The following is a 15,226-nucleotide window of genomic DNA, read 5'->3' as shown; positions in this document are numbered from 1 at the left end:
GAGGAGAAAGGAGAGCCCCTGAGGCTATGCAGAGGAGAAGAGAACAAGTTGGGCAGAAGCAGTAAGGCTGTTAATCTTGAGAGACTGCTTTCAAATACAATTGCAGTGAGACCATTGACACCATGGAGGAACTACTCTCAGAGAACGGCCAGGTGGGCCCTCACCAAATGTCTTCAGTAGGGTCAAAACTCTGACCTCCAGACCTCTAGGAATATGCTTGAGCAGGGTCTCTGTTTCATTCCTTGCTGGGGCAGAGCAGAAAGCCTGGTGTAATGTGCAATAAGCACTGAGTATTTAAACTGACAGGTTTTAGAAACAGCCAAAAGTTATATGGAACTTTACATGGAGAGTAAGATTTATGGTTAACAATCCTGACCATTTACTGAGCAGCTGGTATGCGCCATGTGCTTTATGGACATCATCTCCTCTAACTGACACTGGAACTCAGGTGGTAGATGTGCTATAGTCACATTTTTATGGACAAAGAAAACTGGGCTTAAAGCAGGTAAAGTGACTGGCCCAAGGTGCCACAGCAAATTAATAATAAAGCTGAGATGAGTATCCAGTCAGTTTGAATCCAAGTCCATGTGCTTATATTTCATCAGGTTCCTGCCTTCAGCAAGATGATTTTATTTTGGATCAAAAACCAAAGACTGATTGATTTAATCCTGTGGTTCATAACTGGTCTCTGAAGAAGAGCAGAAAGAAGTAGTGAAAGGACCTGGATTTAGTCAGAAAACCTGGGTTGAAGTTCTAATTCCGCTATATTCACAGGATGTGACGATCTTGGGCAAATCCAATAACCTTTCTGAGTCTATTTCCTTGCCTTTCGAACGCCCTGCACACATCGCTGGTTTAAATAGCAAGTGAATGAGCATGTATTCATTCATTAATTCAACAATGTATGCCGAAAGCCTCAGTAAGCTGTAAAGTGCTCTGCCAATGCAATGAATTATGAGTAATACCTTCTGGTTTATTTACAAAAACTAAAACCAGTTCCAATAGTCAGGGATAATTTTCAAAAGGAAGAGAGAATGGTGACACTCAAGACTGGAAACTGTGAGACTGGATGCAGCTGGTAGTACAATCCATGGCCTTTCCCTCCTACATTCAACCCAAGCCAAATCATACCTCCAGCCTTCATGTTCCCAGAGCTCTGTCCACACTCTTCCTCTGGATGCACAATATGGTTTAGAGTTGCTTATGTACCTGTTTCTCCCACTAGTCTGTGAGCTACTCAAGGGTCATAACAAACTCTGTCTGATTAACCTTGGCACCCTTGACACCTAGTCCAGGGCCTGGCCCAGAGCAGGGTTTAAGACTGGCAGGTGGATGACTGCATCCTTACCAGGGTCTGAGGGCCAAGCATAGTATGTTTTGTCCAATGACACCCTTTTGTTTCCCCTTTTTTGCTGCTTGAGTACCCTGCATGTTTCTGAAATTTCAAAAATATATACTGCCTAACTTCTTACACCATCTTCCAAAATGGGCTGAGGCGAAAGGAAGAGTCCAGAAACAAGCCAGAGCTAGAGTTCGTTCCTTCTGAAATATGAGGATGGGACTACAACCCACACCTGCTGATACCCATTTTGGAGCTCTCCCTACTCCCATACAAGTTATTCTCCTAATCGTGCAAGAAAAATCAGAGCCACCGACAGACGTCAGAGATGTCAAACACAAAGGCAAATCTCTCTGAGGCAAACATTCACTGAACCTGCTCAGCAGAACTGGTTTATGTGTTGCATCTAACTAGTGAGCTGTAGAGCTGGAAGGCCCTTCAGAGATCACCTAGCTCGATTCCTCTGAGGAAATAGTGAACTGGCACCCAAAAAGGGGTAGGCACTTGTCTGAGGTCACACATAAAGTTAATGTCAGAGCCAGGATTAGAACCTGATTTCTAGATGAATGCTTTACCTATTTCACCATCTGTAGGGCATTTCCAGAGATCACCAACACATTAATCTGCAAACCTCAGTTTTCAGCAAGGTCCAGTTACATACATACATACACACACACTTTCTCCTCTTGGGATGCACCTGCATTCTGGCTGGCTATGACCCAGGAAGAATGGACAGCGGGACAAGAATTCCCTATTAGCAAGGCTCCAGCTACCTCCAGTCCCATATTCTAACTCCAGTGACCTGTATGTATGGGACCTCCAGTCCCATATTCTAACTCCAGTTGCCTCTCCCTCTCCCCTCTAACTGAGATGGCAAGCAGCCACAGCTAGGAATGGCTTTCAGATATCATCACCCAGGCTGGATTAGATCATGAAAAGGGCCCTTCCTGGAAGAGGGTGGAAGCTCGATCAGTGCAGACACATGATCTGCAGGCAACAGGTGAGGGTGAGTGAGAACAGCTTCCTGAACTACTGGACTCATCCCAAAGGGGCCTTTCTAGCCAGTCCAGCAGCTACAGGCAGGGAGCTGGATATTCCCTCTGGTGAACCTCTGTTGGGATTTTATTTCCTCACTGAAGCTTTTGTTTGTTGGTGTGCAGGTTCTGTGTCCCCACTGCCAGATGATTCTGTAGGGAGCGCCCTGCCCATGAATACACAGATGGGACAAACCAAATGAGAAACTCCTCCCAGATAGCATTGGGCTGTTCTCCTAGTAAACTCTTATCCTTTTCATAATGCTTTGCTTTTCATAAAAAACCCATACATACAGTACCACCACAAGGAAAAGGTTCCTTTTATATCAGTTACTCATATTTTCCCATTTATTTAAGCTATTAAAATTCATGCAGATATTTTATAAGCCATCAGGATTTGGTGACTGGTATTACTGAATGTTTAATAATAAACTAAACAGAAGAAATCAGAGGGTTAAATGATGACTGCAATTCCTGTAATGACTTAATTAAATTTTTATTGAGTACATAAACTATGATGTCATTTCTAGCCAACCATGGGTCTGCTTTCCCAGCATGTCACAGGGTGGGAGCACTCAATAGGAGGCGAGGCTAAATGAGCAGCAAGTCTCAGCTGAAATGGGGAGGGGAGCAAGGCTCATGTAACACACTCAATAAATTATCCGTTCATTTTTAAACAAAGTCCATGAGTTATAATATATTTGCCATGCACTTTTTATGACATAATAAAAATGTTACCTTAAGGATTACTTAACACATACTACAAATGTTATAGCAGAGGCAGGCACAAGGGGCAAAGAAAACAAACACGAGCAGGCCAGGGACGGGTCCTGGAGTTTACATCCCAGGGGGAACAGCACAGTATATTAAAAAGGGAATGCCAAAAAGGGGGTGGGGAGATGCAAGAGTTCAGGGTTACTAATCAGCAGATTAATGAATGAGACAACCAACAGGGAACACAAGCAAAACAATAATGAATCTTGCAAGGCACATGTTTAATTAATATCGTATTCGCAAGGAGGAATATTAGCTTTAAAGACACGCCAGTTCATTTGAGGCCAATTCGCTGCCCTCTTTCCCCTTTTTGCTGTTGCTGCTCTTAAAGACGTTTATGTGACTGCTTAACAGAGGAACCAGATTATGTGGATGGAGGGAATGACGGAAGATCAGGTTTAAACTCCTCCATGAGCTCTACAAGGTTCTTTGTGATCTGGTTCTTGGTCATCTTTCCTGCCTCACCTCCTCCCACCTCCCCACTTTCGGCTGACTCTTCAGTCAGAGCAAACTATGTGCTACTTCCACAAATACGCCTTGCTCTCTTAAGCATATTGTTGCTGGCAATCTTTCTGCCTTCGTTATCTACTGGGATGCTAACTCCTTCTTATCCTCTAAGACATAGTTTATAAATTATACTTTCTGCAAAGCCTCCTCTCTCCTCAGTCTATGGTGCCACAAAAATTCCAGAAACAGGTCCCATTGCTCACTGTTTACCATGTGCCAAGAACCATGCAAAAAGCTCCAAGCATGCGAGCTCACTTAATCCTTCCCAATGACTAACTCTGTGAGACAGGTACTGTTACTATCCGCACTTTAGAGAAGAGGAAACTGACATTTGAGAAGCTAGGAAACAGTGGGTCAAAATCAGAACACAGAGCAGTCTGACTCCAATGCTATCTATGGTGAAACAAACACAATAAATAATGTGGCCACCCTTCATGTACCTACAACTTAGGTGATTTGTAGAGGCAGGACTAAGAACAGCTAATAGAGTCTTGGGTAAACACAACTCAGAGATTCCCAATTCCAATGGTGGCTAGAGATGGGTCACCCGATGGGTCATCAGTGGCCGATTACTGATATCCATCAGACATCGCTAGTAAGCTAAGCCTCACTTCTGGGAAAACTGGGCCGGGGGTGGAGGTGTAGGGGAGGGAGCAATGGTGTGACTGTGATGTGAGAGGACAGAATGGAAGAAGGCTGGTATGGACAACACAACTGATGCACATGAAAGGTAAGAAGAAGCTTTGCAGCCACTGGCTTGAGGCAAAGTTGCTAACAGTAACAAGTTAATAAGAATTGGTTGGAATCCGGGCACCTGGCTAGTGGAGCATGGCGGAGCATGTGACTCCTGATCTTGGGGGTTGTGAGTTCGAGATCCACACTGGGCGTAGAGGTTACTTAAAAAACAAAATCTTTAAAAAACAAAAACAAAAACAGAATTTGTTGAAATGAACGAATGATAAAATGGGGCTAGAGTTGCTGACTAAAGCATAAGGAATATACCAAATTCATCATAAAGCTACAACACAGTACAAAAGATTGCAGGTCAGGTCTTTCTAGCAGTCAGAAATGGCATCAGCAATGCTTTCCAGCGTCAACACCATGGGCCACACTGATTGCATGGCAATAGGCTAATGTGCATTGATCATCAACCAGTCTATTAAATTTAATTTTAGAAATGAGCTGACTGTAGAATATTATGTGAAACACACAGAAACGGGTGAGAGGAGAAAGAGAGAAAGGGTATGTGGAGAGACCAAATACATGGGTGCAGATAACTCACTTACTTGCATTATGACTAAATGATTTACCGAGGCTCTTTTAGCAATGACCGCAAAATACAACGAATAAAATTCTGTGTGTCTGCTGTGTGTATGTGTGTGTTAGGCAGATCCAGAGGAAACTGTATTAATACCAAGAAGAAAAGGAAAAATAATAAAACATGAAAAGATGGACAGTTTCAATGTCTTCCTCCCTCTTTAGAAAATGATGTGAACATCTGAGTAAAGCATATTTCAGCTGTGATGAAAAGCCAACCTAAAACAGGAGATAATCCTTACATCTCATTTTAATAAATGATTTCCAACTTTTAATGGCACAGAGAAGCTTACTACACTGAAATGCCTTTTTTCAATTATTTATTTATTGGGACACCTGGGTGGCTCAGTTGGCTGAGCAGTCGACTATTGATTTCAGCTCAGGTCATGATCCCAAAGTCATGGGATCAAGCCCCTTATTAGGATCAAGCCCCGCGTTGGGCTCCATGCTGAGTGTGGAGCCTGCTTAAGATTCTCTCTCCCTCTCTGCCCCTTCCCCGTTCTCACACGCTCTGTCTCCAAATACATATATACATCCATACATTATTTATTTACTTACTTATTTAAAAAATCCCAGCCTAGCAGCTTGGAATCTGCATATTCAAAATTTGTATAGCCTGATCATGTCATAAAAAATGAGGTACGTGGTTTGGCAGGCATACCTGCTGAACCACTGGCTTTAATTTCTGATGGTTATAAAGTACAGGAGCCTTTTCCTCAGGCTTGGAAAACAGCAAAGCAAGAGCCAGCCATCCTTGAAAATTACAGTCATTTACCCACTTGACAAGGCATTCAAACACCTCAGTAAGTCTGTAACTATGTTGAAAAGAGCTGATGAGGGACCTTATGGTCCTGGGAAGATCAAACTACCCAAACCAATTGAATTTGCTTCTATGTCAGAACATACAGATAACAGGAGGGTAACAGCTATAATCTACTCTGATTTCTGAAATTTTTGATTTAATCCCACATGACAAGTCTCATGCATACTCCAGTTATAGGGGTTATATTAACATAGACTTCAAAGAGTCACTTTTAACAACAGCACTGACAGCACAGCACCAAATTCTAAAGGAAATAATTCTGGGGTCTCCACTGAAAATGTGTGCTGATAATAATTACGATAGTGGTAGTGGTAACATGAACACATCACATATCACATTTGATTTGATAATGAGTTCATATATACAATCTTATTTGTGCCTCACAATCATAACCTTGCCCTTCTAGGAGTTCACAGCCTAACTGCTACTGTTGTCCTGATTCTATAAACAAGAAAACAAAAGTTCAAAAATGTTAAATGACTTTCCCCAAAGTCACACCCTGCTTTTGACAGTGCTAGGACTTTTATCTCAGACAGCTGGACCCTAAATCTAGTGTCTTCCCTAAAATGTCATACATTTCTGCTTCTGATGAATCATATCAGAAATGGAGAAATCACACAAGCAAAAAAGTTAAAACTGCTAATTTTGGTACTTTGAAAAACAAGAGTAAAATGCAAAGAACTATGAATTATTGAAAAGTTATCCTAGAAACAAGAAGAGATTGAACAAGGTCAAATACACAGTGGCATGTCTAGGCCAAAATAATAATAAGTAACAGGATGAAGGAAGGGTTTGACTACATATGTAGTTATAATAAAGTCCCAGAGCAGATCTCTGATCATGAACTGACAAATGAGAAAATTTTAAAGTAACGTGGACATATGAAAAGAAATTCCATGTACAAAGGTCAAAAACTTTTCTTTTCTCTATCACTGTAATAGTCAAGAGTCTTTGTTTTAGCTACCATACTTAAGAATAAACAAGGAGAAACCAGAGAAATTTCAATGAAGCGTATCAGACAGGTATGGTCACACTGGGTTACCATTGGTCACAAGCCAGGACATTCATGATTCTACAGATGAAAGAAACACCCAGAGGCTGTACCATGACTTGGCCTGTTTGCTTCCATCATCAGTCTCAATGGATCGGCAGATCTTGGAAGTACTACTCTAATACTGCCTGAGGTGAGTATCACTCACTCTGGGCATCCCTTTCTTAGGGCCCAGATCTACCCCTCCCCAACTTCATAAGAGTCGGCAGGCTGCTGACCCTGGAAACCTGTCCCTTCATCACAGAGATGGGCAGAGGAGCCCCAGCTAACCTAATCTGACTCTTACTTCTGAGCAGAGATAACCAAAGATAAAAGGCAGCTAAAGTTGGATCACCCCAAAGAGACTGTACTAAGTTCCTGTCAGTTAATACTACAATCCCTGAGCTTCCCGAGGCCTGTTGTTAAACTCTCCTTTCCATTCTGTGAGCACTAGTTAGCCTCCAATAAATGACTTTGTTTGCTTAAATTAGCTGAAGTCAGTTTCTGTTGCTTGCAATCAATGGATATATTGTCATTCATCAATTCAATATAACCTCTCCATAATAATATAATAACAACATTAGCTAACATTTGTTGAATGCCAACCATGTGCCAGCAACTGTATTAAAAGCTTTCAGTCTTAAAAGAGGGTACAATTGTCCTCATTTTACACAAGAGGCATTACCTTATTTTCTGTGAAGCCTTTCAAGTTCCCTAAAGCTTGTTGCTTTTTCATTCACGTGGTTTTTAATATTTCCACCAGGAAGGCATATTGTACTATTTTCCTAATCTGTTTATAGTTTGCCCCCCACACTCCCTCACTGCATTAGACTGTGAGCTCCTTGATGGCAAAGATGGTGCACTGCTCAGCACATGTCTGCAGAATGAATCAATATAGTATTTCCTCTTAATTACCTCTTGTATTTCCTCATAATTCCTCCATAATTACACAATATGGTAATTCCTCATAATTACCTCTTGTATTAGTGACGTCCATCCACCTTTACAAATTTCAGGAAAGCTCCCTTGAATACAAAGATTGAGTACAAGGGTTTGGGGAAGGGTTGAGCAGATTTGTGTACTTGCTGCTGCTGTTTTCATGGTTTCCAAACACTACTGTAGCCTGAAGAGGCCCAACTCCCATCCTTTCAGTGTGTCCTCACATGGCCTCTAAAACCCCACACCTCTCTCAGAGCAGTCTCTTCCACTGGAATATTTCAAGACCACCTCTAGTTCCATGACTACCATCTGCTAGCATTCTAGACTTGAAGTCAAAATACTTAGATAGAAGTTTGAAGTAAGGAGGAGAGCTTCTGATTGAACAGAGAAAGAACTTCATGACTGTCAGGGTAAGAAAACACAAAGTGGGCAATTGAGTTTTTTCTCTCTCGCTGATCATTCTTTTTTTTTTTTTTTTTTTTTTTAATGTGTATTTATTTGTGTGAGAGAGAGAGAGAGCACGGGTGAGGGGCAAAGAGAGAGGGGATGAGAGGATCTGAAGCAGGCCCAGTGCTGACAGCAGAGAGCCCAATGCGGGTTCGAATTCACCAACTGTGAGATTATGACCTGAGCTGAAGTCAGACGCTTTACTGACTGAGCTACCCACGTGCCCCTCTCACTGAACATTCTAACGAGATAGTAGTGTCTCTCAGGTGAACAGGCGAAACTTTACCAGACCTTTGATCCCTGCCTGCTCTGTAACAAGCGCTATGGAAGACTAACTAGGAAACTTTCTAAGAAGTGCCCTTCTGCTATACTTCCAAGTTTAAGAAACGGCTTATGCTCTGCTAACAAGTGCCACTACATGAAAGTTTTGATCGGGCTTTGGTTTCCTGTTGTTAAATACAAGATTTGGGAAGTGAAAACAGTTTAATTTATTAATGGTCATTTATGACCCAAATCAAGGTAGAACCAATCTGTAAGACAATTACCTGAAGTATAAGCAAAGGACAATTCCATTCACACCTACTAGTATGGCTATAATTTAAAAAAAAGGAAAATAGCATGTGTTAGGGAGGATGTAGAAAAACTGGAACTCTCATGCATTGCTGGTGAGAATGTCACATAGTACAGTGTTGTGAAAAATAGTTTGATGATTTTTCATAAAGTTAAACACAGAATGACCCTATGACCTAGCAATTCCACTCCTAAGTATATATCCCAAAGAATCGAGGCTGAGACTGAAACAGATATTTGTACACCAATGTTCATAACGGCATAATTTACAATAGCCAAAGGGTGGAAACAACCTACGCATACATCAACAGATGAACGGATACACAAAATGTGGTATCTACATGCAATGGAATACTATTCAGCCCTAAAAAGGAATGAAATGGATATATGCTACAACATAGATGTACCTTGAAAATATTACATTTCAGGGGCGCCTGGGTGGCTCAGTCGGTTAGGCGTCCGACTTCAACTCAGGTCGCGATCTCGCGGCCCGTGAGTTCGAGCCCCGCGTCGGGCTCTGGGCTGATGGCTCAGAGCCTGAAGCCTGCTTCCGATTCTGTGTCTCCCTCTCTCTCTGCCCCTCCCCCATTCATGCTCTGTCTCTCTGTCTCAAAAATAAATAAACGTTAAAAAAGAATTTTTTAAAAAAAGAAAAAAAAAAGAAAATATTACACTTGATGAAATAACTCAGACAGAGAAGGACAAATGTTGTATGATTTCCACTTATATGAAGTACCTAGGATAGGCATAGAGGCTACAAGGCGTTGGCGGAAGTGGAAATGAGGGAATTTTTGTTGGGGATGATAAAAAAATTGGGATAGACAGGTGATGGCTACATAATATTGTGAATACATTTAATGCCACCAAATTGTACACTTATGAATGGTTAAAATGACAAATACTATGTCATGTATATTTTACTACAATAAGAAAAAAGAAAATTCCAATTACAATGATTCTTCTCACACAAGAATTTCAATCTGTGACTTAACCACGTACATACATTAAAGCCTCTCTTACAATACCTATCCCGTTCTGAGCAGCAGTTTCATGACGTAACTTATATTCCTTGCTAGACTGTAAGCTGTCTGGGTGCAGAATTCTACACTGCCTGGTACATGTTCAATAAGGATATACTGAGTGCCTACTATATTCAAGGGATTACGGTATGCAGTAGACATGAAGGATGAATGAAACATAGTACCTATCCTGAAGAAGTCTGTGGTCTCATGTGAAAGAGATTCCACACACAAATGATTATAACACCTAGCACACTGTAAAAAATGGCAATGGTGAGTCTCAGGGCTAAGAGGCTTCAGAGATGAAGCAACATTTATTATATTAGGTATTAAAGGGTGAACAGGGATTATTACTTTTCAGACTGAAAGAATGGTATGTGCAAAGCCACAAAGAGGTGAACAAATACTGCATTTTCAGAGAAAAATCTGTAACAGAGATGCCATGATGGGAAGAAGCAGAAGGCAGAACTGGAGAAAGGCAGTCAGTATATGTTTGACCGGAAATGGCCCTGAATGCCACATGAAGAGGTCTAAGCACAGGGAAGTTGCATCGACGGATTTGTTCCTGAAAATTAACCCTAGAAGTATAAAGTACAGACCACAAAGTTGGGGGAAAGACCGGAGGCAGGAACACCAGAAGAGATAGGGTGCCTGGGTGATTCAGTTGAGCATATGACTCTTGATTTCGGCTCCAGTCATGACCCCAGGGTTGTGGGATTGAGCCCCACGTCGGGCTCCACACTGAGCATGGAGCCTGCTTGAGATTCTCTCTCCTTCTGCCCCTCTCCCCCTGCTCACGTGCACTCTCGTGCACATGCATGTGCTCTCTCTCTCTCAAAAAAAAGGAATACTAGAGGAGGCTGCAGCAATGGTGTAAGTGAGAGTTGGTAAGGAACTGAATTGGCATAAATGGCAACAGGAATAAAGAGGAAGGAATGCTTTTAAGAGAAATGTCTATAGCAGGATCAGCAGTGGGTGTGGAGGGGAAAAGGTGAGGAGGCCATGACTTGCACATAATCAGACCTCACTGAATGCTAGCTGAAAAAAAGAATATAACAGTTATATGTAATCATAAGCTGATGACTTTCTGACCCTGGTAGCACTAAGGGCAGACAACCAGTCCTGTAGGGTTTTAGCAATCACAGTGCCCTCAATGTCTCCTGTGTTGTGGTAATGGAAAATCTTACTTGAACAAGATGTAATATGAGCAAGATGTGTACTTAGCTAGAGCCCGGCAGGCGTCTCCAGCGGAGCAGGAGTACAGAACATCAGGGCCTAGAGCTGATCCCCGTTCCCAGTAATCTGTTCACTACCAGTCAAGGGATATCATCCCTCTGGGGCCTCTGCATTCTACCTGCAGTCATGAGGTCTGATTACTGTCAGCAGGATGCTGACACACCTTAGGTTTCCAGAGACACTTGCGGGCTCCCAAATGCACCATGGACCTCATGACTGCATTTACGCGTGCAGAAAAGCTGCAGGCATGATGCTGCTTTTTAAATGATTTTTTTTTTAAGTTTTAATGTTTATTCATTTTTGAGAGAGAAAGAGAAAGAGAGAGAGAGAGAGAGAGAGAGAGAGAGAGGGAGAGAGACAAAGCATGAGTGGGGAGGGGCAAAGTTAGAGGGAGACTCAGAATCTGAAGCAGCTCCAGGCTCTGAGCTGAGATGCCTGCACAGAGCCCAACGTGGGGCTTGAACCCCCGACCGCGAGATCATGATCTGAGCCGAAGTCCAGACCAAGCCGTCCAGGCACCCCTAAATGACTTTTTATTAAATTTAGGCAGACTGGGAACTGTAGAACACTACAGGATGCTTGTTCCCCATCAATAACCAGCCATCTCAAAAGCACAGACTTATAAACGAAACAGCTTAAAATGGATAATTAGGGGCGCCTGGGTGGCGCAGTCGGTTAAGCGTCCGACCTCAGCCAGGTCACAATCTCGCGGTCCGTGAGTTCGAGCCCCGCATCGGGCTCTGGGCTGATGGCTCGGAGCCTGGAGCCTGTTTCCGATTCTGTGTCTCCCTCTCTCTCTGCCCCTCCCCCGTTCATGCTCCGTCTCTCTCTGTCCCAAAAATAAATAAAAAACGTTGAAAAAAAAAATTAAAATGGATAATTAACAAATTAGTAAGTTCTTTGCTAATGGAGCCTGGGCACTGTCACTTGTCCTGTGTACTGAAGATCTAAATATCCCAGAAGACCTGGAGGCAACACTGAGCTCACTGACTCCAGCCACAATCCTTTCCCACTCAGCAATTCCAAGACAGACATCATGTTGCCTGGAAAACATTTCCTGAGGATCTATGCCCTTCCCAGTCTTGAGATTTCTAGCATTTTTTACAAAACAGTCCTGTCTTCTCCTTCTCTGCAGTAATGGGGAGCAAAAGAGATGGGCCACCCTAATCAACTGAATCACACGTTAACTAGTGACTCCAGCTGAGGAGAGGAGGTCAGACCAAAGTCTACAGCCCCAAACAGGTCAGACCAAGTCTACATACAGCTCCAAACAGTAAGGTGGACATTTCCATTGTTCTCTGCAGGTCATAAAGAATGCTGGTCTTTCACTGCTGTTTCCTTACTGTTTATTGCTCAGAATCATACAATTTCCAAAACACCGATCCTGTGGTAACCTGAGAAAGAGGATGTTCCCTGCTGTAGAAATGTAGAAATGCATATGAGCAGGGGGAGAGAGTAGAGGGAGAGAAATGAGTCAGAAAGGTGACTTACCAATTATCACCCAGCTCATGGACAGTCAAGATGTTCAGAGAAACAATGCCATCTGATTCCTAGTCCAACATTCTTTTTGTCTTAAGGCTCAAACAGAACTGCCATCCACCTGATAGAATCCTGCTGAAGTATCCTGGGAATGGCTGAGCCTGAATTCTAGTAGAGGTACTCTTGCACAAGTAATGAGGCAGTCAATGGTGAGACAAACAGTAACGTTCAGATTCCCAGGAAATGGAATGGACACTTGTCTCTATAAGCTAATTCTTTTTGGCCTCTTTTTTCAGTAAAAGGTTACTAAAAGGGTAAACATTTTATCCAAAGAAAAAAGAAAGCCTCAGTTGGAATGCTGTATCTATTAAAGAGTTGCTCTCTCTAGTGATTTGTCTTCAACAAGTCCCACTCAGACCTTAGAAATGCTTTGAAATCTAAGTAAATTCTGGGCTCAGTCAGCTCCATTTTGCCACCTTGTGACTCTCAAAGACAAATCTCTGAAACTCAGTTTTTCCATCTAAATTATGTAAAACTGCCTTTATTTTTTCTTTCTACATTACCATGTGACATAAAAATACTTAACAATAAGTAACAAAATGAGTATCTGCAAACATCTGCCTAGCCCCCAGGCACTGTTCAAAAATTCTCACACGTGATAACTCTGTTAAACCTCCATAATGCTCTAAGGTGAGGTAGGTACTATAGCTATCCCTATTTTACAGAGAAAAAAAATGGAGGCACAGAGACTAAGGACCTTACCCAAGGTCACACGGCTGGGATGGCATCTGAGCCCAGTCTGGCTTTGGTGCCCGAGGGCTCTCAACCACTGATTCTGCCTTAGAAAGCAAGTTACAAACCCAACCCACTCCTCCACTGGAGCCAGGGCTGCCAGTCTCCATCCCTCTCTTCAGCCTCTGGGGGCTGCCTAGTTTCCAGTACCATCCCGCCATCACACTCAGCCCTGGGCTGGGCCAGCTTCTCCAGAAGGCTGCAGCAAAAATACAACAAAACAAGCAAAAAAACAGGTGAACTCAAATCTTACTTGTTTATCTATTTAGTTTAGAACCTAACCCAGGAAAAATTCAATTTCATTTCTCTTTTTGGTATAGGCTAGAGACTGTAAGCCCTGTAAGATCTCTCTGGTGCACTCTCTACCAACAGCATTTGCAGATTAGCATACAGTGAGGATGTTCCCTAAATATGGGGCACCTGGGCGGTTCAGTCAGTTGGGCGTCCGACTTCGGCTCAGGTCGTGATCTCGCGGTTCGTGGGTTTGAGCCTCACATCAGGCTCTGTGCTGACAGCTCAGAGCCTGGAGCCTGCTTCGGATTCTGTGTCTCCCTCTTTCTTTCTGTCCCTCCCCGACTCGTGCTCTGCCTCTCTCCTCAAAAATAAATAAACGTTAAAAAAAAATAAAAAAAAAATGTTCCCTAAATAAGTGAATAAAACAATCCTTAATAGAGCCATAAAATTAATAATGATGCTGAACCTGAAGGGAAAAAGAAATTCAATAGTGCCTTCATCATCAACAAATGTATATTCAGTGTTAACCATCCCCCAAACAGTGTTCTAGGAGTTGAAGCTATAGCAATAAATATGAGACAATACAGGGCTGCTCGGCAGGCTCAGTCTGTAGAGCATGCAACTCTTGATCTCGGGGTTGTGAGTTCAAGCCCCACAATGGGTGTAGAGATTACTTAAAAATAAAATCTTAAGGGGCGCCTAGGTGGCTCTGTCAGCTAAGTGTCCGACTTCGGCTCAGGTCATGATCTCACGGTTTGTGGGTTCAAGCCCTGGATCGGGCTCTGTGCTAACAGCTCAGAGCCTGGAGCCTGGAGCCTGCTTCGGATCTTGTGTCTCCCTTTCTCTCTGCCCCTCCCCAGCTCGCACTCTGTTTCTGTCTCTCTCTATCTCAAAAATAAATAAACATTAAAAAGAAATTTTTTTTTAATCTTAAAAAAAAGAGAGAGAGAGAGAGAGAGAATACTTGAACTCCTGGAGCTTACATTCTAGGAAGTAGAATGTACTTGCCTGTTGTGAAATAGGCAATAGGCCAAATAGGCAAAATAAAATACATAGGCAATAGGCAAAATAAAATACACAGAATGTTAGATAATAATTTTAGTGCTATTGCCCTAATCCTGTCATTCAAGGCTCATAATATGAATACTGCCCAGTGCTGTGTATGGTGTCCTGATGTGGGGATAGGATGGGAGCCCGCTGATTCTCATTCTGATAATGAGTTAGGAATAGACTCTGTGATTTCACTCACTCAACCACTAACACTTGATAAAGGCCTATTATGTACTAAACACTGTGCTAGACACTAGAACACTGACCTAAAGAGAAAAGGATCAAAAGAGATCTGTATCACAAGAAGGTATATGGAGGGTATATATGGGAGCTCCAGGGAATGGCAAAGGTAATAATATGATGTAATGAAAAGAATAGAGTTGGGGCTGACTCGGTGGCTCAGTCAGTTAAGTGTCTGACTCTAGATTTTGGCTTAGGTCATAATCTCACGGTCTATAGGTTTGAGCACTGCATCGGGCTCTGCACTGGCAGTGCGGAGCCTACTTGGAAATCTCTCTCCCTCTCTCTCTGCCCCTCCCTCGCTTGCAGGCTGTCTCTCTCTCTCAAAATAAATAAATAAACTTAAAATAAGAAAAGAAAAGAAAAGAAAAGAAAAGAAAAGAAAAGAAAAGAAAA

At 42.5% G+C, this 15,226-nt stretch overlaps 1 protein-coding gene across 4 annotated transcripts in view; it reads right to left on the bottom strand.

Annotated features, from left to right (window-relative positions):
* The window catches only part of UQCC1 (ubiquinol-cytochrome c reductase complex assembly factor 1), a 101,897-nt gene that overhangs the window by 12,304 nt on the left and 74,367 nt on the right, over positions 1–15,226 (bottom strand). The gene's annotated exons all lie outside the window — the stretch shown is intronic.

This window comes from Herpailurus yagouaroundi, unplaced genomic scaffold, assembly GCF_014898765.1.
Source record: "Herpailurus yagouaroundi ecotype Mexico unplaced genomic scaffold, PumYag 196, whole genome shotgun sequence".
NCBI lineage: Eukaryota > Metazoa > Chordata > Mammalia > Carnivora > Felidae > Herpailurus > Herpailurus yagouaroundi.
Note: the sequence above shows the minus strand (reverse complement) of the source record. Positions and strands in the feature narration are given on the sequence as shown.